The sequence below is a fragment of the Bufo bufo genome, chromosome 1, assembly GCF_905171765.1.
Source record: "Bufo bufo chromosome 1, aBufBuf1.1, whole genome shotgun sequence".
NCBI classification, from domain to species: Eukaryota; Metazoa; Chordata; class Amphibia; order Anura; family Bufonidae; genus Bufo; species Bufo bufo.
The window spans coordinates 244,356,651-244,382,004 of NC_053389.1; the positions used below are offsets into that span (position 1 = coordinate 244,356,651).

General features: G+C 46.7%; 1 long non-coding RNA gene across 1 annotated transcript; it reads left to right on the forward strand.

Annotated features, from left to right (window-relative positions):
• Positions 1–15,960: 15,960 nt before the first annotated feature.
• On the forward strand, positions 15,961–23,145 carry LOC120986949. The gene is made up of 3 exons (XR_005775853.1): positions 15,961–16,043; positions 22,024–22,029; positions 23,015–23,145. It is a non-coding gene; the product is annotated as an uncharacterized LOC120986949 (long non-coding RNA).
• Positions 23,146–25,354: the final 2,209 nt, after the last annotated feature.

The following is a 25,354-nucleotide window of genomic DNA, read 5'->3' on the forward strand; positions in this document are numbered from 1 at the left end:
TTCACTACTTCTTTCATCGAGCCCCTTCATGCAATATTATGTGTATGTAATGGTTCTGTAAAGATATTGGGTTAAATAAGAAGCTTTCAGAACCTCATATTATGGGGAGGTTTACCACTTTAAAAATACTTCTCTTTATAGGGACAACTATATAAAGATATAACCATATATGCTAGTTATGAGATCCATTTAAAAACTAATTAGATTATTTTGCAACTATATTTTCTTGACCATTGGTTGAATAAACCTACAATCTTACAATATAGCGGTAGCAAATATCACTGTTGCTTATGGTCAGATAGATAAAGAGGCTGATCTCTTTGGACTTTCACTTTCTGTTAGAAGTATCTACTGAATATAACTTGATCACAGAGTGTCCTGTTGTTATGACCTGCAGCAATCAGCTATAATCTCTTTTTTACCTTGTCCTCAACTGCTCTATTTTCATACAGCTCCACCACAGGGGAAGTGAAGTATTGCACAGTTTCCATTTAAATCAAAGGCTGTCTAAATTGTACATGGACATGTCAGGTCCACCAGAATGAGAGACAATCTATTTAGCTGTAGGGTATATGGCAGTGATGGTGAACGTTTTAGAAACCAAGTGCCCGAACTGCAACCCAATCCCACTTATTTATTGCAAAGTGGCAACACAGCAATTTAACTTGAATAATGAAGGGGGGGGGGGCAATTGGGGGTCATTATACTGTGTGAGGGGCCACTGGGGGTCATTATACTGTGTGAGGGGCCACTGGGGGTCATTATACTGTATGGGCACTAGGGTCATTATACTGTATGGAGGTCCACTTGGGGTCATTATACTGTGTAAGGGGTCCTCACACAGTATAATGACCCCCCAGTAGCTCCCTCAATACCTATCATTGCTGGAGTGTAGAGGAGCCGCATACCTCCCAACTTTTAAAAAACACAAAGAGGGACAACATGTGTGGCAATTTTTTCATACTAGACCACGCCTCTAACTCCGCCCAAAACAGTATTATACACACCCAGTCCCCTTAATGCACCCCACATAGTAATTCTTGCCCCTTTGTGACAGCACACAGTGTAACACTCTGGAATGGTGTTACCATTCCTACACCCTGCTAATGTATTTAATGGTCTAACATAAATGCTATGTATTTCTTTCCAGGTCCTTTACATTGTGCAAGTGATATGATTATTATGCAACTGTTTATTGCATGTTATATGCCTGGTTCACCAGAAGGTGGCAGTGCAAATGGCAGAGCTATAGTTAGAGAGAATGGAACTCACCATTCCATTCTCCCCCCTCTGGGCAGCAGTGGGCCAGTCCTGCTTCCTGCCGGAAGGATGGGGCAGGAGTTTCCAGTTCTAGTTCTAAAGCTAGTTCTAAACTAGACAGGAGGAGTGCGAACTACGCCAGCCAGAGCACCCTAACCTCTGCTGGCTATGGAGAAAAATGTCTGGAAGCCATAGGGGCCAGAGGAATAGTTCTTTGGCCAAGAGAAATCAGCAAGAGGAAGAGTTCTTTGGCTGAAGATAAGTTTTGCTGAGTGTCAGGAGGGGAATAACAGTCAACGGCACCTCATCCAAGGATACCAGAACAGACCTAAAGTGCAGAAACCAGACTTAAAAAGGACCTCTCATGGGTCCAGACATTATGAAATAAGTAGGGGATTGTGTAGGGCATAGTGCAGGCATGTAAGATCACTTACTAGCTTATCTGTCCGGCGCTCCATTCCCCGTCTGTGCCCCCTTTTTACTTTTCCCGCCTGGTATGGAAATGAATATAATCGGTACAGGGAAGAGGAGACTGACCTATTTCTCAATGGGCGTTTCCTTCTCCCTGGCTGTAGCGCGGTCAAATAACAGCAGAGAGCGTCACAGCCAGGGAGAAAAAAAAGCTCACCTTCTCCCTGGCTGTGATGCTCTCTGCTGTGATTGGACCGCGCTACAGCCAGGGAGAAGGAGATGCCCATTAAGAAACAGGGCAAACTCCTCCTCATTGTCTGATGCTATTTATTTCCATACCAGGCGGGAAAAGTAAAATTGGAGCACAGCAGGGGAATGGAGCGCCGGACAGATAAGCTAGTAAGTGATCTTACATGCATGCACTATGCCCTACACAACCCGCTACTTATTTAATAATGTCTAGACCCATGAAAGGTCCTCTTTAAGCAGAGTTTAGTGCAGCATAACAAAAGTGAAGTATTTGAGCAAGCTTGTCAGCCCAGCAGAGAAAGAGAGAAAGCAGAGTTATTACGTTTTCCTGCCAGTTTATGCTAAAGCCTGCTGGGACCAATACAAAGCCTACCAATCATTTGGATGAACATTTATTCAAGTAAAGCTGCCATTGAATTTCACCACAAGGTCTGGACTCAAGTTATTTTTTATTCATCCATCAATTATTCCACCTTTATTTTGCTTCGGAGCCAAAGCTTGGGGTCCAGCAGTATCCAGGTAGGAGCATCGTGACACATAAAGAGACATATAGGCCACACTACATCACTCAGCATTCCTACCACTAAACCTGGGACACGATGGGGCCCTGTGGGATGGCGCGTTGCACTGTAGTAATAGCCACATTTTTCCCCCTTCACAGTAGCTATGGACAGATATGTTCCCACTCACAATATTTATGCCCAGATATGCTCCTTTCACAGTAGTTATGCCTGATTATTTACCCCTTCACAGTAGTTATGCCAGACCCTACACCGCTGCTGCTGCTTCTCCCCGTGCGTGGATGAAAAAATCCGGGCCCTAAATGGTCACTAGACAATTCTCTATGGCTCATAGACTATGGGCCATGAGGAACAACCTTTCTGCAGATGAACCCATTGAAATGCTGTAAAGACCTCCATGCACATTAGTGTATTGTTTCCTGAACCAGTCTAAAATGTCATGTTCAGCCAATAATCTATTGTGTGTGGGGAGTTCTCGACCCCTCCCCCCCCCCCAACTGATGATTATTTTCTCAGTTGGATAGTATAAGACTATGCAGGGACACAGCCCCCCCAACGGATAGCACCCAGTTGGACCTATATTGTAGATTGCTGCCAATTTATTCATAACTTCTAGTAGGAATAACAGAGAAATGACACACATTCACTAATAAGAATGCTCCAGAATTGTTATTACATAGGGAACGCAAGTAGATACTAAGACAGACATGGGATTCGCATCCCCACTAGTGTTGATCGAGCGATGCTTGGGTGTTCTACCATGCTTGGGAACACCCCAGTGTATTTAAATCTAATTTAGCCTGTATTTCACAAAAGTTTCTGCCATTATTCAAACTCACGACCTTCTGTATTAGAGGCAAGGCACTTAACCACTCAGCTATAATATAATAATTTTATAATATATTTTTTTTTTTTGTAATTACACATTTATTTTGTGCCATACATTTTTTACAATTACTAAAAAGAATAAAAATATATAAATCAAATTTAACCTCTATTTCTGAAAAAATTTGTGACGGGATTTGAACTCACAGCTTCGGCATCAAAGCCCAGAGCTTTAACCACTACACTACATAGCCAGTCACTTAAAAAATATATATATGAGACTTCTACTGCATAGGTCTCAGTAGAAGTACAGTACAATAGAAGTCTCATTTATTTATTTATTTATTTATTATTTTTTATTTTTTTTAGCTGAGTGGTTAAGTGCCTTGCCTCTAATACAGAAGGTTGTGAGTTCGAATCCCGGCAGAAACTTTTCTGAAATACAGACTAAATTAGATTTAAATACACTGTCCCCAAGCACTGACTCCATATATGGACATAGCTATATATGGAGTCAGAGCAGGGACTCCTAAGCCACGGACTCACACTGAGGAATTCCCTCACTGTACAGCGATCATTCTTCATAGAAATAGAGGCTAAATTAGATTTAAATACACTGACTTATCTGGTGTTCGGCCGAGCATGCTCGCTCATCACTAGTCCCCACCTATCACTTGATGGACTTATGTCTTTTTCCAACTGTATTAACTATGTAAAAGACATTTCAAGTGCTGCCGGACTAGGGACAAAGCCTGGGGGGAGGCCAGCATGACGCAGGTGGGGCGTCAGCAAACGTGGCTAGGCTGGGATTGGGGGGTTTAAAGGTAAAGGGTGGAGTAAAAGGGGGGCCCTTAAATAGGGTTGCGGGAGAGAAGTGGCAGGCATTTTATAAAATGATAGGAGCAGACAGGGACGATTCGGCTAGGCAGCTAACACCCGCCCTCCGCATTTTTTAGTTGTTAATATTGTCTGTGCTTGGGGGCTGTTGTTTTGTTTTCAGGTCACAGCAGAAGAGGGAGAAAAGTTCCTGTCACGGCAGTCAAGGCGGCGGGAGGTCCTCAGAGTTGGTGGAATAACAGGTTCTGGAGGATGGGAGGGCTCCATGGTTGGGGCTGGACTCCCATGGTTAGTATTTGCGGGGCAGGGTTTTTAGGTCCATCAGTGGTGCCTCCAAGCTGGTGCTCATCGGCTGGGGGCAAAGATGGAGTACCCCGCGGAGTAAGGTTTTTAATATTAAACATTTGGGGCTTCGAGGACCTCCCTCGTCATGAATATATGTTTTATATGTTATACATATGTTGGGGGAGAATGTTGTCATATGCCGTTGCATATGGGTTGGTTATGTTATATTTTTCAAGGAAAGTTTTAAAATATGTATTAATAAATGGCTGCTGTGGCCAATTGATTCCAACCTGGTGTATAGCATGAAGTGTGACATAACATGAATATTACAAAGCATTACATAACAAACCAATTGTAGTAGCTCCAGGTCTACTGATATGCAGATACATAATAAGCTGGAGTTGTGCTAAGAGCAAACGCTGCAAGAAGTGGGTGTCCCCAGCGGAGGTTTGTGCAAGCCTCTTAAGAGTTGTTATCACTAGGGTTGAGCGAACCCAAACTGTAAAGTTCGGGTTCGTAACGAACTTTAGGATTTTTGGACCCCGGACACGAATCCGAACATTTCAGTAAAAGTTCGGGTTCAGTGTTCGGCGATTTCTTGGTGCTTTTTGAAAGGCTGCAGAGCAGCCAATCAACAAGCGTTTAACTGTGTGACCTTAGAAGCCATCACAGCCATGCCTACTAATGGCATGGCTGAGAATGGCCAGTGCAGCAAGTGACCCAGCCTCTATATAACCAGCTGGAGTCACGTAGCGCTGCACGTCACTCTGCTGTTACTACAGTAGTGTAGGGAGAGGATGCTGCTGGTGATTTCAGGGAGAGAATAGGACTGAATCTGTGATCAGAACTCCAATATAACTCAGCGATCTACATACATTTAGTTGTGCACAATCTTTTTACCCTGCCTCGAGCCCAGTGACAGAAAAAAATAACTTTTATCCGTCTGTTAGTTAGGTGGGCGGTGGCAAGCTCAGTGCACCAGCACTGCATCTGAGCTTTTGTGACATTCAACTCCAAGCTTGAAATACTTCACTAATAATTGTTGTTTTTTTTTTTTTTTTTTTTTAAACACCCTTTTTTGCCAATATACAACAAATGGTGCATTTGCAAGATTAGTCAGTGTGCAATTTAAGCTAGAAGTACAGGAATAATTTGCTGGGTTTTTAAAAACACCCTTTTTGTGCAAAATACACTATTTTACAGCCCTAGCTGCATCTGCACGTCTGAAATTCAATCGTTATATACAGCTTTCTGTTATTTAAAAAAACAACCTTTTTTTGCCAAATACGTAATATTGCAGCCCTTTCTTCATCTGTGATTGTTAGAAACAAGTTTTAAAAAGTTAAAATATTTTCTGGCTTTGAAAAACACCAATTTCTGGCAATATCCAACATCTGGTGCCTTTGCATGATTATTCAGTGTGCAATTTCAGCTAGAAATACAGCCATAATTTTCTGGGTTTTTACAAACAACCTTTTTTGGCAAAATACACAATTTTACAGCCCTTGCAGCATCAGCACGTGTAAAATTCAAGGGTTATATACTGCTGTCATATTCAGTTATTAAACAAACACCCGTTTTGGGCAAAAAAGTAAATTTTGCAGCCTTTGCTGCATATGTCATTGTGAGATACACAGTTTAGATACTGTGGTTATATTCAGATATTTGCAAAACAGCCATTTTGTGCAAAAAACGTATATTCCGGCCTAGTCTGGATCAGGACGTGTGAGATACACCCTTTAGATACTGTGGTTATATTCTTCTATTAATAAAACACCCTTTTTGGGCAAAATACACAATTTTACCGCCCTTGCAGCATCAGCACGTGTGAAATTTAAGGGTTATATACTGCTGTCATATTCAGTTATTAGACAAAAACCCGTTATGGGCAAAAAAGTAAATTTTGCAGCCTTTGCTGCATATGTCATTGTGAGATACACAGTTTAGATACTGTGGTTATATTCAGTTATTTGAAAAACAGCCATTTTGTGCGTAAAATTTAATTTTCGGTCTAGTCTGGATCAGTACGTTTGAGATACACCCTTTAGATACTGTGGTTCTATTTAATAATTTGAAAAACAGCCATTTTTGGCCAAAAACTTTAATTGCGGCCTAGTTTGGATCAGGGCGTGTGAGATACACACTTTAGATACTGTGGTTACTGTATATTCAATAATTTGAAAAACAGCCATTTTTGGCAAAAAAAATTAATTGCGGCCTAGTCTGGATCAGGGCATGTGAGATATACCCTTTAGATACTGTGGTTATATTCAGTTATTTAAAAAAAAATAATTGGGGCAAAAATCTTTAATTGCGGCCAAGTCTGCATCTGTACGTGTGAGATACACCCTTTAGATACTGTGGTTATATTCTTCTATTAATAAAACACCCTTTTTGGGCAAAAAACACAATTTTACAGCCCTTGCTGCATCCGAACGTGTGAAATTCAAGGTTTATATACTGCTGTCATATTCAGTTATTAAACAAAAACCTGTTTTGGGCAAAAAAGTTAATTTTGCAGCCTTTGCTGCATATGTCATTATGAGATACACACTTTAGATACTGTAATTCTATTCAGTAATTTTAAAAACAGCCATTTTGTGCACAAAACTTAAATTCCGGCCTACTCTAGATCAGTACGTGTGAGATACACCCTTTAGAAAAAACTTTAATTGCGGCCAAGTCTGGATCAGGGCGTGTGAGATACAACCTTTAGATACTGTGGTTATATTCTTCGATTAATAAAACACCCTTTTTGGGCAAAAAACACAATTTTACAGCCCTTGCTGCATTCGAACGTGTGAAATTCAAGGTTTATATACTGCTGTCATATTCTGTTATTAAACAAACACCCATTTTGGGCGAAAAACTTCATTTTGCAGCCTTTGCTGCATATGCCATTGTGAGATACACCCTTAAGATACTGTGGTTCTTTTCAATAATTTGAAAAACAGCCATTTTTGGCAAAAATATTTAGTTGCGGACTAGTCTGGATCAGGGCGTGTGAGATACATCCTTTAGATACTGTGGTTATATTGAATAATTTGAAAAACAGCCATTTTTGGCAAAAAAACTTTAATTGCGGCCTAGTCTGGATCAGGGCGTGTGAGATACACCCCTTAGATACTGTCGCTATATTCAGTTATTTGGGGAAAAAAAACATTTTGGGCAAAAACCTTTAATTGCGGCCAAGTCTGGATCTGTACCTGTGAGATACACACTTTAGATACTGTGGTTATATTCTTCTATTAATGAAACACCCTTTTTGGTCAAAAAACTTTAATTGCGGCCTAGTCTGCATCTGTACGTGTGAGATACAACCTTTACATACTGTTGTTCTATTCTGCTATTAATTAAACACCCATTTAGGGCAATATCCTAAATTTGAGAAATATGAGAACGTCAAATAAGGGACGTGGCCCAGGTCGTGGTGCTGCTGGTGGAGCTCCTGTTGCAGGGAGAGGACATGGTGGATCTGTGCCAGCTACAAGTACAGGCGATAGTAGATTGGGTTGTTGACAGTGCCTCCAGTTCCTTCACATTGTCTCCAACCCAGTCTCCTGCTGAAAGATCAAAGTTGGCACCTGAAGCCGATGTCCATCAGTCTTTCATCTCACCCCCTTGCAAATCAGCCAAGCAGTCTGAGCCCCGTCATGCAGCAGTCTCTTCTGCTTTTTGATGACTCTGTTAGCAGGGTTTCCCAGGGCCATCCACCTATCCCTGCCCCAGAAGTGGAAGAGATTGAGTGTTCCGATGCCCAACCACTTATGTTTCAAGATGAGTACATGGGAGGACCATCGCAGCACGTCTCGGATGATGATGAAACACAGGTGCCAACTGCTGGGGCTTTCGAAAGTGTGAAAACTGACAAGGAGGGCAGGGGTGAAGACTGGGTGGAAGATGATGTGGAGGACGATGAGGTCCTCGACCCCACATGGAATCAAGGTCATGCGAGTGACCTGTCTAGTTCGGAGGAAGAGGCGGTGGTCGCACAGAGCCACCAGCACAGCAGAAGAGGGAGCAGGGTGCAAAATCGAAGCAGCCGTCCCCTAGACAGTACGCCTGCTACTGCCCACCACAGCAAGGGACCGAACACACCAAAGCCAGCTCCAAGGAGTTTCCTAGCGTGGCAGTTCTTCAGACAATGTGCTGATGACAAGACACGAGTGGTTTGCATGCTGTGCAATCAGAGCCTGAAGCGAGGCATTAACGTTCTCAAGCTGAGCACAACCTGTATGACCAGGCATTTAAGTGCAAGCACAAGCTGCAGTGAAGTAGACACCTCAAAAACCAAGAAAGGTCTCTGGCTCCTCCTGCTTCCTCTTCTGCTGCAGTTTCGGCCTCTTCATCCACCTCTGGAGTGACAGTGCCACCTGCCACCCCGCAAACAGAGGATCTGCCAGCAACACCACCACCTGGGTCACCAAGCATCTCCACAATGTCCCACGGAAGCGTTCAGCTCTCCATCTCCCAAACACTGGAGAGGAAGAGGAAGTACACCCCTACCCACCTGCGATCCCTAGCCCTAAATGCCAGCATTTCTAAATTACTGGCCTTTGAAATGTTGTCATTCCGTCTGGTGGAGATGGAAAGTTTTAAAGGCCTTATGGCGGTGGCTGTCCCACAGTACGTCGTGCCCAGCCGCCACTACTTTTCCAGGCGAGCCATCCCTTCCCTGCACAACCAAGTGGGGGACAAAATCAGGTGTGCACTGCGCAACGCCATCTGTGGCAAGGTGCACCTCACTATGGTTACGTGGACCAGTAAGCACGGTCAGGGACGTTATATCTCCATAACAGCACACTGGGTAAATGCAGTGGCGGCTGGGCCTGAGGCGGATAGCAGTTTGGCGCATGTCCTTCCACCACCGAGGATTGCAGGGCGCTTCAGTTTGCCTCCTGTTGCTGCCTCCTCCTAATCCGTTCCTCATCCTCTACCGGCTCCTCATCCGGTCAGCGTAACACCTTCACCACCAACTTCAGCACAGCCAGGGGTAAACGACAGCAGGCAATTTTAAAACTTATCTGTTTGGGGGACAAACGCCACACCGCGCAAGAGCTATGGACGGGCCTTGAACAACAGACTGATGAGTGGTTGGTGCCAGTGAGCCTCAAGACCGGCTTGGTAGTGTGCGATAATGGGCGAAATCTCGTAGCAGCTCTGGGACTAGCCAGTTTGATGCACATGTGCTGAATTTGGTGGTGCAGAGATTCCCTAGAAATTACCCCGATATGTCAGAGCTGCTGCATAAAGTGCGGGCCGTCTGTGCGCGCTTTCGGCGTTCTCACCCTGCTGCTGCTCGCCTTTCAGCGCTGCAGCGTAAATTTGGCCTTCTTGCTCACTGCCTCATATGCGACATGCCCACAAGGGGGAACTCCACCTTGTACATGCTGGCCAGACTGTGCAAGTAGCAGCAGGCGATAGTGGAGTTTCAGCTGCACGGGTGAGTCGCTCTGCGGAACAGCACCACTTCACCACCAATGACTGAACCTCCATGCGAGACCTGTGTTCCTTGTTGCGCTGTTTCGTGTACTCCACCAACATGGCCAGTGCCGATAACGCCGTTCTCAACGTTACTATCCCACTTCTATGTGTAACGGTCACGTACACACACACACAGGGGGGAGGATAGTGACCACTGCGCTCCACCCTCACCCCTGGCCCTGCCTACTTGCCTCACGAGTCCTGATGACAGGGGACAACTGGACGGCAGTCCCTAACTTAGTATACGTGCGGGAAGGACAGACAAGACAAATAACGGATAGTGAACGGACCGGGTCAAAACCAAGAGGACAACGCAGTACAGAGGGATAAGCAAAGAAAGGTCAGGAGAAGCTGGGGTCATAAATACCAGGAGAGTCGAGAAGTACCAAAGGAGTCCGCAAAGAATAGTCAGGTGGAAGCCGAGGTCAATATACCAGGAAGGATGCGCAGTACAGGAGGAGCAGGCAAAGGATCGTCAGGGAACAGGATCAGGTTAGTACACAGGTATCCAGCAACTGCCAGGAACCTAAATTAACAGGCAACCTGTGGCCAGCAGGCTGCCTGTATTTATAGTGGGGAGTGAGGGTCATGTGACTTGGCCAGCGTCACATGACCGACAGACCGACCAGTCGAGCACCGAGTGATCAGCTTGGCACTCAAGGCAGACCTAGGAGCAGGGAGCCTCCCAGCTAGCAAAGCCACCCTGGGAACGAGGTCAAACACAGATCCTCACTCCCGAAGCTAAGCAAGCAGCAGGTCTGCGGCTGATGGGAGACCGAGTGTGTCACACTATGCCTCCCTGAAAAAACGCTGCTGGCGATGATGGAAGAGGATGTGGCACAGGAGGAGGAGGATGAAGAGGGATCATTTCGTAGGGTTTCCGGCCAGTCATTCACAAGTGGCTCCGAGGGTGGGTTCCTGCACCCACAAATGCCAGGTACACAATTGTCCAGCCAGGGCACAGTTCTGGAGGATGACGAGGTGGATAATGAGGAGAAGGAGATGGAGGAGGAGGAACTTTGTTCACAGCAGGGTGGCACCCAGACCAGCTCATGGCCATCACTGGTGCGTGGCTGGGGGGATACAGAGGACACAGACGATACACCTCCCACAGAGGACAGCTTTTCGTTGCCTCTGGGCACCCTGGCACACATGAGTGATTACATGCTGCAGTGTCTCTGCAACCACCGCCGAGTTGCCCACATTCTAACTTGTGCTGATTACTAGGTGGCCATGCTGCTGGATCCTCGTTACAAGGACAACGTACCATCCTTAATTCCCTCATTGGAGCGTGATCGTAAGATGCGCGAGTACAAGCGCACACTGGTAGATGCGCTGCTGGTGGCATTCCCACCTGACAGCGGGGCCACAGTGGAAGCACAAGGCGAAGACAGAAGAAGAGGAAGAGGTCGCCAACACAGCTGGGGCACCGCCAACACCTCAGAAGGCAGGGTTAGCATTGCCGAAATGTGGAAAAGCTTTGGCAGCACGCCACAACAACGCACGCCACAACAACCAGCACCACCAGCTGATATGGAACGTCTTAGCAGGAGGCAGCATTTCACCAACATGGTGGAGAGTATGTGTGCACACACCTACACGTACTGAATGATGGGTTTGCCCTCTTCAACTTCTGGGTCTCCAAATTGGCACATGGCCTGAGCTTGCCCTTTACGCCATGGAGGTGCTGGCCTGGCCTGCAGCCAGTGTGTTATCTGAACGTGTGTTTAGCATGGCAGCGGGCGTTATCACAGACAAGCGCAGTCGCCTGTCCACAGCCAATGTGGACAAGCTCACATTCATTAAAATTAATCAGGCATGGATCCCACAGGACTTGTCCGTACCTTGTGCTCAATAGACATGTATACCGGCCTTAACCAGCCATTGTTATACTACAGCGCAATAGCTCATTTTTGTATTTTGGATATTTCACACTCTTTTGGAGTGTACCCTAATTAAAAAAAATAAAAATAATTAAACCAAAAACCAGTGTTGGCTACCTCGTCCTTCTCCACCGCCGCTTCCACCTACACCGCTACGTCCACCGCCTCCTCAAACTCCTACTCCATATGGAACTCTACCTCATAAATCAAGGTTTTTTTTTTGTACGTATTTTATTTTGTCATTTCACTACTTTGTCTGTTACATTTTCGGGTGAAATTCACCAATTTTTAGGTGTGATGTACCACTGCTATACCTAGTAGACAGGTAAAAATAAATAACTAATTTGTCTGTTACATTTTCGGGTGAAATTCAACAATTTTTGGGTGTGATATACCCCGGCTGTACCTAGTAGACAGGTAAAAACATTTCACTAATTTCTCTGTTACATTTTCAGGTGAAATTTACCAATTTTTATGTGTGATGTACCACTGCTATACCTAGAAGACAGGTTAAAAAAAATATATAAATTGTCTGTTACATTTTTGGGTGAAATTCACAAATTTCTGGGTGTGATGTACCCCGGCTGTACCTAGTAGACAGGTAAAAACATTTCACTAATTTGTCTGTTACATTTTCGGGTGAAATTCACCAATTTTTGGGTGTCATATACCCCTCCTCTACCTAGTTGACAGCTTAATAAATTTCAATAATTTTTCTTTTACATTTCCGGGTGACAATAAACAATTTTTTTCTGTCATAGACCCCTGCTCTACCAAGTACAGTCGTGGCCAAAAGTTTTGAGAATGACACAAATATTAGTTTTCACAAAGTTTGCTGCTAAACTGCTTTTAGATCTTTGTTTCAGTTGTTTCTGTGATGTAGTGAAATATAATTACACGCACTTCATACGTTTTAAAGGCTTTTATCGACATTTATGCAAAGAGTCAGTATTTGCAGTGTTGGCCCTTCTTTTTCAGGACCTCTGCAATTCGACTGGGCATGCTCTCAATCAACTTCTGGGCCAATTCCTGACTGATAGCAACCCATTCTTTCATAATCACTTCTTGGAGTTTGTCAGAATTAGTGGGTTTTTGTTTGTCCACCCGCCTCTTGAGGATTGACTATAAGTTCTCAATGGGATTAAGATCTGGGGAGTTTCCAGGCCATGGACCCAAAATGTCAACGTTTTGGTCCCCGAGCCACTTAGTTATCACTTTTTCCTTATGGCACGGTGCTCCATCGTGCTGGAAAATGCATTGTTCTTCACCAAACTGTTGTTGGATTGTTGGAAGAAGTTGCTGTTGGAGGGTGTTTTGGTACCATTCTTTATTCATGGCTGTGATTTTGGGCAAAATTGTGAGTGAGCCCACTCCCTTGGATGAGAAGCAACCCCACACATGAATGGTCTCAGGATGCTTTACTGTTGCCATGACACAGGACTGATGGTAGCGCTCACCTTTTCTTCTCCGGACAAGCCTTTTTCCAGATGCCCCAAACAATCGGAAAGAGGCTTCATCGGAGAATATGACTTTGCCCCTGTCCTCAGCAGTCCATTCACCAAACTTTCTGCAGAAGATTAATCTGTCCCTGATGTTTTTTTTGGAGAGAAGTGGCTTCTTTGCTGCCCTTCTTGACACCAGGCCATCTTCCAAAAGTCTTCGCGTCACTGTGCGTGCAGATGCGCTCACACCTGCCTGCTGCCATTCCTGAGCAAGCTCTGCACTGGTGGCACTCCGATCCCGCAGCTGAATCCTCTTTATGAGACGATCCTGGCGCTTGCTGGACTTTCTTGGATGCCCTGAAGCCTTCTTAACAAGAATTGAACCTCTTTCCTTGAAGTTCTTGATGATCCTATAAATTGTTGATTGAGGTGCAATCTTAGTAGCCACAATATCCTTGCCCGTGAAGCCATTTTTATGCAACGCAATGATGGCTGCACGCGTTTCTTTGCAGGTCACCATGGTTAACAATGGAAGAACAATAATTTCAACCATCACCATCCTTTTAACATGTCAAGTCTGCCATTTTAACCCAATCAGCCTGACATAATGATCTCCAGCCTTGTGCTCGTCAACATTCTCACCTGAGTTAACAAGACGATTACTGAAATGATCTCAGCAGGTCCTTTAATGACAGCAATGAAATGCAGTGGAAAGGTTTTTTGGGGATTAAGTTAATTTTCATGGCAAAGAAGGACTATGCAATTCATCTGATCACTCTTCATAACATTCTGGAGTGTATGCAAATTGCTATTATAAAAACTTAAGCAGCAACTCCAATTTCCAATATTTATGTCATTCTCAAAACTTTTGGCCACGACTGTAGACAGGTTAATAATTTTCAATAATTTCTCTGTTACATTCTTGGGTTGACATTTTACAATTTTGGACGTGAATAAACCCCTGCCCTTCATAGGTGACAGGGAATAAAATTTCAAAAATTCTTCTTTAATTGATGCGCGCCACCTCCTTTCATTCAATGCTTAAACTTTAGCAAGTTGTACCACATTTGCGCTTCAATAATTTGTCCCACATTTGCGCTTTACTAATTTGTCCTACATTTGCGCTTCAATCATTTGTCCCACATTTGCGCTTTACTAATTTGTCACACATTTGCGCTTTAATAATTTGTCCCACATTTGCGCTTGAATAATTTTTCCTACATTTGCGCTTCAATAATGTGTTCAACATTTGCCCGCATTTTCGCTTGATCAAATTTTTTTTTTATCCATTTTTCTCCCTTGGATGCGGTCTCTCTTTCTCACGCTCCCTATACGGCGTGGAACCCTGTTTTGCCGATAACCATGATCAACATGGTAGGCTCAGAAAAGAACATCGAAAGTTGATAGAGAAGATATCCAAATGGATGGTGGACGTCACAGGGACGTGCGATCAGGCAGAAGTTATCTAGAGTCAACAACTCCTGTCTAACGTTTCCTAATCCAAAATACCGCAGTGACATTCCCTGTAATTTTTAATTAATCATTCCAATAACAGGGCATCTTGAGAGTCCTGTATTGTTATTTATCATCACTACCTCCCCGAGTCGGGAGTGGGTAATTGTCACGCGCCCCCTCCTTAACTTGGAAGCTTATTCTTCAATACTTTGTCTGGAACCCTGAATCCACGCCACCCGTGATCACCATGGTAGGCGCATAAAAGAACATCGAAAGTTGATAGAGAAGATATCCAATTGGATTGTGGACATCACGGGGACGTGCGACATGGTGGAGCAGTATGTATGCACACGCCTACACGTACTGAATGATGGGTCTGCCCCCTTCAACTTCTGGGTCTCCAAATTGGGCACATGGCCTGAGCTTGCCCTTTACCCCTTGGAGGTGCTGGCCTGCCCTGTAGCCAGTGTATTGTCTGAACATGTGTTTAGCACGACTGGAGGGGGTTATCACAGGTTATATTTCCCAAAGTTTTTGGGTATACCCTAATTTAAAAAAATTTAAATAAATTTAAAACCAAAAAACTTTGTAGGCTACCTCCTCCTCCTCCACTGCCGCTTCCACCTACACCGCCACAGCACTTATCTGTGCTGGGAGGTCTGGGACCTGAGATAAAGATGCCCTGAAGAAGGCAGAAGCCGGTGAGACACTAAAAACAATGTGTCCTCTGGGTGGAGACATCTCCTGGAGACAGAAGTTGAGGGAGAAAGGGGGCAGGGATTCTGCAAGTCTGCAAGTCTGCAAATTCCTGCTATCAGCAGGTTTAACACGATCCTCTTTGACTGTAGACAGATCACACAGGAAGCTGTGCACAGGGCTAAGTGCCAGGCAGCTTGTACCCTTGGTTGCAGATAATGCTCAGCTCAGAAACCAAGCGCACAAGCTGCCTGGTACTTAGCCCCGTGCACAGCTTCCAATTCTGTGTGATCTGCAGCCCCACAGGATGTCTCAGTGAGTAAGTGGCAGAACTGTTGGCCATAGACGGCTACAGCCAGGTATCACAGATAAGGGCCAGGGAGGTGTAAGGACCAGCTCCTAGAATACTTTTCATTTTACAGACATTTGCAATAATAAGGTTTCATGGACTGCGATGACTACTTCCAGCCATCAGATGTTGCTGTGTCTTTGGCAAAAGCAGCTGAAGTCTTGTTGGTTTTTCAGAAGAAGGAGGGGGCAGAAAGTTCCGGAGAGACAGCACGTGTGTGAGAAGGAGAGAGGGTCTGTTTGCCATGTGAGAAGGGCAAGCAGAGACTGGTGAGGAGACACAGAGTCTGGCTGATTATGCTCTAAGCACTGACTGTTCCTGACACAGAGTTACAGGGAACTCTAAAGTGAAGTTTTGCAGCTGCATCCCTGAGAGAGCGAGGTAAAGACCACGCGTTGGGACCGTCAAGCGTCTGCATCAGGAGCCAGAGGACATCTTCCTTCACCTACAGGACAAGACAAGCATCCCCCTCGTGGGGAAAGACTACACTACAGATACCTTCAGAACTGTGAGTTTGGCACCGGTGCCTATCTGTGGTAGGGCATAGAGCAGACAAATTTAGTCAGAGCGTTGCAGCAACGTGCCTCGGTTAGCGGGGTTAAGACAGGATTATGCTAGCGGAGTGTAGCCTGGACTTTTATGTGTTTGCTGGTGGGAACGCATTTATTATATCCTGTTTTAAGTAACCTGCCTGTAATTCTGTGTAAACTTGTTAAAACTGTTTTTGTCATTTGTCGATTGCGCCCCTGGCATATCGGCACATTACTGTTAATCTCATTTTCCAGCCATTATATCCTGTTGTGCAATAAAACTGACATTTGTTTCAGCCTCCTCGTCTGCTGTACTGTATTTGAATCCTGCCCTCCCTCACCAGACGGCTACAAGTGGCGCTGCGAGCAGGGTACAGTCACAGAGATGGAGGCGGCTGAAGGCAATGTGCATGATGCTAATCTGAGTAACTCAGGCAATGGTGGAACCCCTGCAACGGCCCTCCCTATGGGCATGCTGTTTAACTTGCTCCCCAAATTTGATGGCCAGAACATGTCACTGTCTGACTGGGTGACAAGATTACAGAGCGCTGCTAGGATTTACAATGTCAGCTCAGAACTACAAGTAGAAATCGCTTTGGCTGCTTTAGAGGGTAAAGCCCAAAGGAATGTGTTCCTACATCCAGAAGCCACGCACAATACGTTGAAGGAGATTGTGCGATTCCTGGAAGAAATATACGGTGAAACAGCTAGTGCGGGAGGACGAAGGCGTCTCACAATATGCGACAGCGCTACAGAAAGTATTGGCCAAGGTACAGAAAAAAGAGGCAGACTGAGTAATCGCCATGGGACCTGTAGACCATAAACTGCGGGAACAATTCATTCTGGGACTCTACAGCACTCCCCTGAAACAGGCCCAGCAGGAACAAGTCAGGGTGGACCCTACCTTAACCTTTAGACAAATATTAGCAGAGGCTGTGACACGGAGCAAAGGAGATAGTTATGCCCTCGGGGTTACAAAGAATGAAGAGATCATAGTCAGGGTGATACAAGACTTACAGAGCTCCCTGAGTGCTATGCACAAAAAGTTGACGCACCTGGAAAAACAGATGGGGTCGTGATATACCCCTGAGGCTGCCTACCCGGCCCGACAACAAACTTATTAGGCGACCGCATGGGTCCCTACACCAGAATATCTTCATCCTAATTTACCTTCTCACCAAGTTCCTCAATATCCTCCACGGAGGCCAGTCAATCAAGTCCTAAGGGCAACACCCGCACGCAGACAAAGAGAAGGCCGTCAAGAGGCACAGTGTTGGCGGTGTGGAAATTACGAACACTTCGCCAGAGAGTGTCAGAGTGATCCGGCTGGACACCCAGAACTGCCGTTAAACTTCCGGACCCCCACAGTAGTGGGGGTGTACTGCGGGGGAGTTGGAGAGCATGGCTCCGAACACCTGGTCGCAGGGTGTCCCACCATACGAGCTGAATTTGAAGGTGTTCCGGTTAACTGCTTAGTGGATACCGGGTCACAAGTGACGACCATGCCTGAGTCATTCTTCAACCTTTACTTTCAAGCGCTGTCCAAGCCAGAGCAAGAGACATTGGTCCAGGTTACGGCGGGTAATCAACAACAGATCCCTGTCATGGGAGTCATGTGGATGAATGTATGGCTATGTGGACAAAAAGTGGGGATAAAAGGTATCCTGCTGGTCCCCGAGACATTTAAAGAGGATGTACCAGTGATAATGGACATGAATATTCAGCGAGAATCATGATCAGTAAACGGGGACCCGGTTATTGGAAACAAGCCACTCCGCACAAACCCACCCAGAAGGCCTTTCAACGGTTGATCTGATTCTGTGGGACACAGAAGAGTGTCCCAGCACATCAGTCTGTGGGTACTATCCGAGTGCCGGGAAGAGCTACCCGCACCCTCCCTCTGGACCTGGAGACTGTACTGACACTGCCCGTGGGAACCTTCTGCAACCTTGAAGGTATGGAGGTGATCATCGAACCGGTGGGCATAGGGGAGCTAGGCCAGGATGCCTTGGTGGCCTGGACACTGGCAGTGGTCCAGAATAGGACGAGTGCCCATAAGAGCTGTGAATATGGGACATCTAGAAGTCTCCTTGACGCCGGGAGTGGAACTGGCTCGTGTGTACCTACATCGAGGAGAAGTACTGAATCCGAGAGAAGTGACTCTAGCTCCGGTAGGGGATGTTGTTTGGACCCTGGCAGTTACTGCCAGGACAGAAGAGGCGACGACCCCACAATGGAATGGGAGAACCATCTTGGACCAAATGGAGATAGATGTGAAGGCTCTCAGTTCGGACCGCTTGCGAGCAGTTGAAACCATTCTGTGGGAGAATCAGGCTGCGTTTGCCCGCCATGCCGATGACTTTAGCTGCACAGATGCTATCACGCATGAGATACCGACGGGGAACACTCCTCCAATTCGGGAGAGATATCGGCAGATTCCGCCCAAGTTATACCAGGAGGTGAAGACGTTATTGAAACAGATGATAGATTCCGGAGTGGTACGGGGTAGCCAGAGCCCTTAGGCAGCCCCAGCGGTGCTTGTCAACAAGAAGAACGGCACTATTCGATTTTGTGTGGATTACCAGCGGTTGAATGCGTGCACTGTTCGAGACTCATAACCTCTGCCTCGCATCAAGGAGTCTCTGACAGCTCTAGGACGGGCAAAATACTTCTCCACCCTGGATCTAGCAAGTGGGTACTGGCAGTTACCGGTGGCAGAGCAGGACAAGGCAAAGACAGCGTTCATGCTCCCTATGGGACTATTTGAATTCAACAGGATGCCATTCGGGCTGTCTAATGCTCCCGACACCTTCCAGAGGCTGATGGAGAGATGCCTGGGAGACCTGAATTTTGAAGCCACTCTGATATACCAGGACGATATTATTGTGTACTCTGCTACTTTTCAAGAACACCTGAATCGACTAGGGCAGGTACTCGAGCAACTGCGATCCCATGGCCTGAAGGTAAAGGCAATGAAGTGTCATCTCTTCAAGAGGGAGATTGAGAACTTGGGCCATACGGTGTCCCAAGCTGGAGTGCTGCCGTCCCAAGACAAAGTGGCTGCAATACGACAATGGCTAGTGCCCAGGACGCTGCGAAAGTTGAAGGCCTTCCTTGGACTGACCGGGTACTACAGGCGGTTTATCAAAGACTACGCAAAGATGGCGGGCCCTCTGAATGAGTTGTTGAGAGGAACAGCTGGGAGACCCAAGGGCCAAAGTATTCCCTGGCGACAGAAGCAGGAGGTGGCCTTCTAGGCCCTGAAAGAAGCCCTGACATCGGCCCCCATCTTGGCTTATGCCGACTTCGACAAACTATATCTCTTATCTGCTGATGGCAGTCTCTACGGAATCGGAACAGTCCTGTCACAGGTACAAGGTGGACCCGAAAGAGTTATCGCCTATGCAAGTAGGTCCCTGCAGGATACAGAGCGAAACCCTCATAACTACAGCTCCTTTTGGCTGGAACTCCTTGCCCTGTTGTGGGCCATGACTGAGAAGTTTGCGGGATTATCTGACAGGGGCAAAGATCTTTGTACGGACTGACAACAACCCCCTGGCTCATCTGGACACTGCCAAACTAGGAGCCCTGGAGCAATGTTGGGCAGCTCGCCTTGCAAAGTATGATTTCTCGATTCGCTACCGTTCCGCTACAGAGAACACTAATGCTGATGGTCTGTCGACGGTTACTTTTGAAACTCCGATAGGGGACCTTGATGAACATAAAAAGAAGAGGATGAAACCCCAAACTTCCGCAAGTTTACACCCCAAGCAGTCACGGTGCAAAAAAGTGGGTAGGTCCGTGCTCTACCCAAGGCATTAGGCAGAACTAATGAAGAATGGTACCGAAAACAAGATGAAGATGTTGGACTGCAGCAGATGAAAGGCTGGGTAACCTAGCGAAGAAAACCCAATAGAGACGAAAGGACTGACCTAGATGCCAAAATGAAGTCCATTTTACATCAATGGGACAGACTGGAAGTTCACGGAGTTGTTTTGTACCGGAAGTGGCAGCAGCCTGCTGATCTAGAGGCGAGGTGGCAAGTAGTAATTCCCAGAAGCGTGGCACGGGAAATAGCCAAAGAAGCCCATGAATTTGGAGCTCAGTTCGGGCCAGCCAAGAGTGGCTGCAGCGTTATGTATATTGTCCGCGACTGGAGGCCACGGTTGAGGAAGTTTGCCGTCAGTGTAGAGTGTGTGAACTTACTTTAAGCACAGAACAGAGGGCGCCCCTACAGGCCATACAGACCAAAGAACCGCTGGAAGTATTAATGATAGACTATCTCCTTGTGGGACAATCAACCAGAGGCCTACAGTATTGCCTGGTCATGATTGATCACTTCTCCAAGTTTCCGGTGGTCACCCCAACTCGGGACCAGACAGCTGAGTCCGCAGCTCGGGCTGTCTGTCAGGACTTCATCAGGTTCTACGGGTGTCTGAAGCGGATTCACTCAGATCAAGGAGCGTTTTTTCAAGGGAAAGTGATGGAGGAGCTACACCAACTGTATGGCATTGAAAAATCCAGGACAACCCCATATCATCCCCAAGGGAATGGGGCCTGCGAACGCTTTAACCGGACGCTGCTTCAAATGCTAAGGACACTAGAGTAAGACAAGAAGATGCCCTGGACGGACTATCTGCCTGAATTGGTCTGGGCCTACAATAATCGGGTCCACACTACCACCGGCTACACCCCATACATGTTACTGTTTGGAAGAGCTGGCCAGGAAATCATTGAATTAAATTTAGAACAACCAGAAGACCTATTGGAACGATCGACCACCTCATGGGTGAAAGAACACCGTCAGCGGCTCCAGACCATCCGCCGGTTAGCAGGTGAGCGGTTACAAGAAAGAACTCATACTGACCGTCCTCCAATCCAGGAGGTTCCATTGCAGCTTGGTGACTGAGTGCTGATGCGAGAAAAACGGCCCAGAGGCAAGTTGAGCAAGCGTTGGGAAGTGCAGCCATACAAAGTGATCAAGAGAGTATACACCAATGGTCCGGTCTACGAAGTACGGGTTGAAAATGAGGAGGTTGCCTCAAGGACTCTGCATAGGAATATGCTACGGCCATGCCAGTCTGAAGATCCCACACCTGCTAAGAGGACACCTCCTTCTGTCCTGTCCTCAGACTTTATTATCCCCGATGGAAACGACAGTGAAAACTGGTGGGCCATGCCTAACACTGAGGATAATTCCCAGGCCGCAGGTGATGAAACTCCTGCCACAGAACCAGTACTAGCTCGCATCGAAGAGGAACCCTCGACCCCACCTGAATCTCCTACTGCAGTGGATGACTCTAGGTTGGCAGCTCCCAGTGGGGAGAGTCAGGTCCTAACAGATAGTAAAGACCTACGGAGATCCAGTAGGCTTACTGCAGGGGTTCCACCAAACAGGTACGCTGCCGATGAGTTCATTTGGTCCACCTGTATGTATTGTGGACAATGTTGTACTGCTGTTTAAAAGTTGTATTAACCATACCTTTTTCTGACTATATAATAAGGCCGAGGACGGCCACCTTTAAGTGGGGAGGCATGTAAGGACAAGCCCCTAGAATACTTTTCATTTCAAAGACATTTGCAATAATAAGGTTTGGCAAAAGCAGCTGAAGTCTTGTTGTTTTTTCAGAAGAAGGAGGGGGGCAGGAAGCTCCAGAGAAACAGCACGTGTGTGTGCCCTGAGAAGGAGAGAGGGTCTGTTTGCCATGTGAGAAGGGCAAGCAGAGACTGGTGAGGGGACACAGAGTCTGGCTGATTATGCTCTGAGAACTAACTGTTCCTGTAGTGTCCCACTAGGTAAAGGTGGGCACTGCACAAAAGGGGTTAATGTGTTTTGATTGCATTTAATGTCATATGTATGTATTTTCCCTGTGTTAACTGGTGTCAGGCCTGTCAGGGTGCAGTTTAGCCTCCCAGACGTTAGAGGGAGCCAGAGAGCCCTAGATATAAATAGGAAGGCCCAGGCAGGGGAGTGGTAGTTCATTCCAGGGGACTAGAGGAGTTACTTCGTCCACCTGAAGCTCCTGAGGCTAGGCTTAGCTCAGTAGAGACACCCCAGTTGCAGGACAGCACTTCCTGGGAGAAACCCACAGTCCTTCATCATCCAAGCAAAGATAAGTAACACTGATGGGCAGATGCTTTAGAAAGAAAAGCAAGGATTTAATACGAGAGGAAGATATATATATACCAAGGATTGAATCCACCATTTAGGCATCCGGGCCTTGGGATTGAAGCCAGACAGGAGTTCTAGAAAAGGACAGTGTACGCTATTTCTGAGGAAAGGTACAACCTGATTCTGAGTGCATTGTGGATTTACCCTCTGAGTATCTTGCATGATTAATACCTGCCATCGTGTGGAATAAAGCCTGCTTGTAAAGCTGTGATCTAAAGGACTGTGTTACCATCTGTATGTACAAAGTTGGACTGTTCAGTAAAGCAACGTTTGGTTCACTATACCATCTGTGTACCTCAGTTATTCCAACTATAAATCGGTGTGCCACCGTTACAGGCACTGGCGTCACGAATCCAACAGGGACCTTGCCCCAGGCACTCAAAATACCTGTAACATCCAGGGCACCTCATCCACCATCAGGCCTGGTCCCTACAAACCGAGTGTGCCCCAGAGGAACTGTGTCTACCTCTCCTTCACTGCCGCATGCCTGCCCAGGGTTCTCCAATACAGTGAGCAACCCTCGATTGCCCATAACCGTGACCTCGCTTCGCTATACCCTGCAGGTCTGGCGTGCTGCATTCCTGACACAGAGTTACAGGGAACTCTAAAGTGAAGTTTTGCAGCTGCATCCCTGAGAGAGCGAGGTAAAGACCACGTGTTGGGACCGTCAAGCGTCTGCATCAGAAGCCAGAGGACATCTTCCTTCACCTACCGGACAAGACAAGCATCCACCTCGTGGGAAAAGACTACACCACAGATACCTTCAGAACTGTGAGTTTGGCACCTGTGCCTATCTGCGGTAGGGAATAGAGCAGGCAACTTTAGTCAGAGTGCTGCAGCAACGCGCCTCAGTTAGCGAGGTTAAGACAGGATTATGCTAGCTGAGTGTAGCCTGGACTTTTACAGTTAGGTCCATAAATATTGGGACATCAACACAATTCTAACATTTGTGGCTCTATACACCACCACCATGGATTTGAAATTAAACAAACAAGATGTGCTTTAACTGCAGACTGTCAGCTTTAATTTGAGGGTATTTACATCCAAATCAGGTGAACTGTGTAGGAATTTCGACAGTTTGCATATGTTGCCACCAATGATGGGGGGGAGGGGGAGGGCGCACAGCCCACCAATAATTTTAATATTGGGAGGGGGTGGGCGCACTGCCCACCAATGATTTTAATACCGGGGGGGGGGGGGGGAACACTGCCCACCAATGCAAACATTGTAGAAACATTCCCGGATGGCAGCGCTAGAAACATTCCCGGATGGCAGCGCCCTGTCAGAGGTGCGTCCCCATCACCATGGGAACGCCTCGGGATTAGAATATACCATCGGATCAGAGTTTTCTCCAATCCGATGGTATATTTTAACTTCAAGCGTCCCTATCACCATGGGAACGCCTCTGTGTTAGAATATACCATCAGATCTGAAAAAGCTAATAGTATTATTTTCAGTTATAACTATGGTGTCCCGAACCCGAACTTTGACCTGAAGTTCGGGCGAACCCGAACTTCACCAGGTTCGCTCAACACTAGCGGTGACCGAGCAGTGGGCGTAGAGCAGTGACGGAGCCGCGGTGACAGAGCAGGGGGGGCGTGGTGTAGTGACAGCATGGGGGAGAAGAAATGACACAGCTGGAGGGGTGGAGCAATGAAAGGTTCTGTCACGTCTCCGGCTCGGGGGGAGGAGCAGTGACGGAGCCGTTACAGAGGCAGGGGCATTGATAGAACTCCTCAACTCTGCCAGCATCCCTCAGAGGGGCCCCCTTTCTGCAGGTGTTGTCAAACTGGGAAGGTGAGGGGGGTCCTTTCCATGCCACATCAGCAGCTAACTTGCCTAAACCACCTAGAGGTACGGCCCGGGTAGTAATGTGGTAAGAGCAAGAGTGTGCACTAAACTAATTGCTGTGATCACATTAAGGCCTCGTTCACACCAGGCAGTGCGGCCGGCTAACTATATTGTGGAGCAGGAGGGGGCGTAGTGGTCTGTTGAAGTGATTGGCACCATAACCATGCCCAACGGCTGCAATGCGATCGGCTGCACAGGATCGCAAGCCACATTATGCCTGCGGTCCAGTCCAAACAAGCAGCATTTTGACCGGACCTCAGGCATAATTGTGCCTTGCGATCCCGTGCATCCGATCGCCTGCGGCTGTGGTTACGGTGCCATTCACTTCAATGGATCGTCACGCCCCCTCCTGCCCCACAACATAGTGAGCCGGCCGCAATGTAATGCATTCTGGACAGAATCATCTGGTGTGAACAAGGACTAAACGTAGAGTCATTTCACACCACAAAGACTGGAAAACAAGCCAGCCACCTCCCTGTATAAGGAAGCGTGGCGGTGCATTGAAATATGGTTTTGATTAAAAAAAAAAAAAAATTGTATCAGGACAATTCGATTGTCATGAGGGACAAGTAGATCGAGCCCCCGCTTTAGTCCTTCGTCAAGTAGTTTTTATTTTTATTTCCACACCCCTGTCCTCTTGCCTGCCGTAACTTGGTGGGCAGGCCTAATTATAACAGTACACTGCCGGCTCCATTCATGCACACTGTCTGGCAGGGGATAGGGGGCATATTGCCAGCGCCGCACTGTAAGGGCCTGGCCTGAAAAACTGGAGAAACTGTATTAAAACTTGACTGACAATGACATGACACGCTGCTGGGCCCCTTGTCAGCCTGGGCCCCAAAGCAGCCTCTTCCCCGGTAGTTACGCCACTGATCTTCACCATGCTCTCAATCTGGAGTCTCTGGACCCGTTTCCACCATGTAACCCAATCACTCTGGTTTCCATCCTGTAGCACTTCCTGTTGCTGTATCCAACCAAACCCATGATTCAGGTGATAGATGGTTCTCCACCTGTTCTGATATGATCTCCTTCACCGGGATCTTATCTCTACGATGTCATATAGAGAATGTTCACATCAAGCCAGGCTTCTCATGATGTCTATAT